The following is a 4522-nucleotide window of genomic DNA, read 5'->3' as shown; positions in this document are numbered from 1 at the left end:
GGGGGGGAGGCACACAGGGGTTACTCCTGACTCTACACTCAAGAATCACTCATACCGGAGCTCAGGGGACCATATAAGGTTCTGGGTATGGTCCCATCAGAAAATGGGGTGAAGAAATGAACAGAAACTTTACCAAGGAAGATATATGAATGGCCAAAAGGCACATGAAAAAGTGCTCTACCTCACTAATCATCAGGGAGATGCAGATCAAAACAACCATGAGATACCACCTCACACCACAGAGACTGGCACACATCCAAAAGAACAAAAGCAACCGCTGTTGGAGAGGATGTGGGGAGAAAGGGACCCTTCTACACTGCTGGTGGGAATGCCGAGTAGTTCAGCCCTTTTGGAAAACAATATGGACGATTTTCAAAAAATTAGAAATTGAGCTCCCACTTGACCCAGCAATACCACTTCTGGGAATATATCCCAGAGAATCAAAAAAGTATAGTCGAAATGACATCTGCACTTATATGTTCATCGCAGCACTGTTTACAATAGCCAGAATCTGGAAAAAAACCGAGTGCCCTAGAACAGATGACTGGTTGAAGAAACTTTGGTACATATATACAATGGAATACTATGCATCTGTTAGGAAAAATGAAGTCATGAACTTTGCATGTAAGTGGATCAACATGGAAAGTATCATGCTAAGTGAAATGAGTCAGAAAGAGAGAGACAGACATAGAAATATTGCACTCATCTGTGGAATATAAAATAACAGAGTAGGAGACTAACACCCAAGAATAGTAGAAATAAGTACCAGGAGGTTGACTCCATGGCTTGGAAGCTGGCCTCACATTCTAGGGAAAAGGCAGCTCAGATAGAGAAAGGAACACCAAGTAAAATGTGGTTGGAGGCCACGCAGGGGAAGGGTGATGTATGCTGAAAGTAGACTACAGACTGAACACAATGGCCACTCAACACCCCTATTGCAAACCACAACACCCAATTGGAGAGAAAGAACAAAAGGGAATGCCCTGCCATAGAGGCAGGGTAGGGTGGGGGGAGATGGTATTGGGGGGTGGGAGGGATGCTGGGTTTATTGGTGGTGGAGAATGGGCACTGGTGAAGGGATGGGCTCTTGAACATTGTATGAGGGAAACATGAGCATGAAAATGTATAAATCTGTAACTGTACCCTCATGGTGATTCACTAATTAAAAATAAATTAATTTTTTTAAAAAAGGTTCTGGGTATGGGCCTGTACCTGAGTCAGATGTATACATAGTAAACACCCCACCCTCTGTACTATGATTCCAGCCCTGTTTTGTTTTGTTATTCTTGCAGGGCTGATTTTCCCACCCAAAACCAACAGTCTTTAGGCTGCTGTGCCTTGGGGAGTTAAGTTGCTGGTTTTCTGTAGCAGGATATTATAGGTTTGTTTCCTAGTACTGAAAACAGAAATTAGAAGGTAAAAGAGACCTTTTGGTGATCTCTTCCTTCCCTCTTCTCTTGGTAACCACATCTTCTCCATGCTTTTCGATTCTCTGTGCAGTGCTCTGGGAGGAGGTAGCTCTTTTGGTGATGGTAACAAAATATCTGGCTCAATCTGAAAACTAATAAACTTAATTCTGACCACTGGGCAAGACCCTTCGATCAATGTTAGGCCCATGACCCTGACCCAGTTCAGACCAGTGGGAAAGAAGGAAACATTTCTGGGCTTCTGTAAAAGAAATTTGCTTGCTAACTCAAGGCAGCTTATGGAATACTCCATCTCTTAAACTCCTCCCCATCTCTGAGTGCACTTGAGGAGGCAAGTATTATCAGTTGCCAATTTTCCTGTAACCATGGTGAAGCTGACTTTGCAGAAAGCATAGAATAAATGGGAAGAAACTGGGCTCTTGAGAGCATCATCCGGTGACTAAATCAGACCCAACTCTGAAGTATCTTCTGAACAACCACTTACAGAGGAGGCCAGTGTATTTCCTGTGTATAGTTTTGTCTGGTTCAGAGTCAAATGTATCCTAATTTTTATATCAAGGTTTCTCCGGGCAACCTGAGCGCACCCAAGGGGACATGTCCCCTAGTGATGGTTGATGTGGGATTTTTGACTGCTCTGCATGCAGGAAATTCAAATCCACATTTAACTTGCCTTAAAAATTAAGAAAGGCAATATTTTATTTACCCATGTTATGGAACAAAATTAATTACTATAACATTCAGAAGAAGGTAAATAATAGTGAGTGATTAATAAACCAGGGTGCATGCACTCAATGAGTGATTATACTCTCACTAAAATTTTATTGTAGGGCCTGGGATATAGCTAGTGGTAAAGCAATTAGCCTGCATGTGTGAAGCCCTGGGTTTGATTCCTGGGGCCACACACACATTTTTGTTATTGTTTTATAAAGTCTATATATAAATATGGAAATGCTAACATTAAATTAATTTTGAAAAGCAAGATACAATATTATGTATTAAACTTGAGCTCATCTATGAAGAGACTACAAGACTTCAAGAAAAGGCCTAGAAGGAAACAACTAACTACCAACAATATAAGAGCTACTAAAGACTCTTCTATGTGATACCATGATTTAATTGACGTTCAGGAAATCCTTAGCACTTGCAGGTGGGAACCTGCTCTAAAAACTAATGTGAGGGGCTAGAGAGATAGTAAAGTGGGCATGGTGGGTGAGGTGCTTGCCTTACATGTAGCTGACCTGGGTTCAATCCCCAGCCCCCGATATGGTCCCAAAGCTTCTCCAAGAGTTATCCCTGAGCACAGAGCCAGGAGTAAGCCCTGAACACTGCCTTCCTTCCAAAAGAGAATGTGACTGTTCTTAGCTCTCCTCCACCCCAAAAGATGAAGGTTAATTATACAAAGACTTGTCAAAATCAACTGTTCTTCTATTTTTATCTAAAACACGATCTTATCAATTTCTATTAATATTTATTTAGTACCTATAACTAACTAAGCATGAACCACATTATCTGCAGTGGAATCTATCATCTAGGGAGCTACCTATTATCTGAAAAACTTGGCATTTCCTATTACAGCAAGTCTAGTACAGGTCATCCAACCATACTGTTTGCCAAGGTGGAACCTACCTACATCGCTGACCATCATGACAACAGCATTGAACTTGACATTGAACTTTAGTCAGTTACCCAGATGCTAAGATTTCTGTGGCAGGTGGAGTGAGGGGGGCAAGTTTTGAAGGGCTTCTAGTAGAGAAGCTAGTAGGAGGGCTTCTTTCCCAGGTTGCTGCAACGTTATTGTTAGCCCCAGCTCTTTTTACCTTCCCATTCTCTCTACTCATACTAATTTTCTGGAGATGAGAAAGCTTGGAGGTAAAGAACAGTTATTCCTCACTTCTCTAGGATAATATGTTGCTTGTACCATGTGATGCCTGAGTCCACTATATATGGGTAATATTAAAGGACCAGGATGAATGGCCAGAGATAGTACAGAGGCTGAGGTGCTTGCCTTGAATGCAGCTGATCTGAGTTTGATCCCCAACACCATATATGGTCCCTTGAACCCCACTAGGAGTAATCCCTGAGCACAGATCCAAGAGAAGTCCTGTGTACTGCCAGTTGTAGTCCTTAAAACAAAATAAAGCACCAGGACTGGAGTCAAGCATCTCCCACAATCTAAAATGTGTAATAGAATCAAAGTATCTAGGTTTCAAAATCTAAAGAGATTGAATCTAAGGAGAAGCACTAAGACTGCACTTCTCAAAACAGATTCCCCAGTCACATGGGGTTATTTAGCCCAGAACTGTGGCATGTTATAAGTATAAGATGCACACTGGATTTTGAAGACTTAGGATGAGAAAAAAATAGAAGGTATCTAATGAATACTTGTTACACTGATTACATGTTAAATGATAAAATGTTAGATACATTGGTTAAACTAAAGATTTAACTATAGGGGCAGGTTTAAGGGGTGGTTGGGAAAATGGAGACAATGGTGGTGGGAAGGTGACAGTGGTAAGGGGATAGGTGTTAAATGCTTGTAACAAATGTATCACAAACAAATTTGTAAACCACAGTGTTTAAATGGAGTGGGAAAAATATCAAAGATTTAAAATCACTTTCACGTGGTTCTTTGATATTCTTTTTTAAATAGTGTGGCTTCTAGAAAATGCAAAATTATATCTCTCAAATTTGTAATTCACACTGTGTTCTCATTGGACAGTGCATTGCTCAATATATTGCAGGGTGTCCTCTATATTCTTGTTTATATGGAAAAGTTAAGTTCCATTTGCTGTTATTGGGCTTTGTGCCAGAGTTGTTAGGCACAGTGTCCTATTTTCTTCCTCATATTAATCCTGAAAGGTCCACATGAATATACCCATGTATAGAGGAGAAAGCTGAGGTTCAAAGAAGTTTAGTAAGTTGCTCAAGACCAGCCACCATGTCTGGTGGAACCAGTCAATTCAACACTGGGAAACTTTTCAGAGGGTTAGTTGCCAGGTCTTTGCTCTCTGCCTTGACTTGAAGACCTATACAAGCAGAGGAAGTGATGCCAAGAAAATGGGAGGATTCGTGTTCTTTAAGATTGCAGTTGCTTC

The sequence above is a fragment of the Sorex araneus genome, chromosome X (assembly GCF_027595985.1).
Source record: "Sorex araneus isolate mSorAra2 chromosome X, mSorAra2.pri, whole genome shotgun sequence".
Taxonomy (NCBI): domain Eukaryota; kingdom Metazoa; phylum Chordata; class Mammalia; order Eulipotyphla; family Soricidae; genus Sorex; species Sorex araneus.
Note: the sequence above shows the minus strand (reverse complement) of the source record.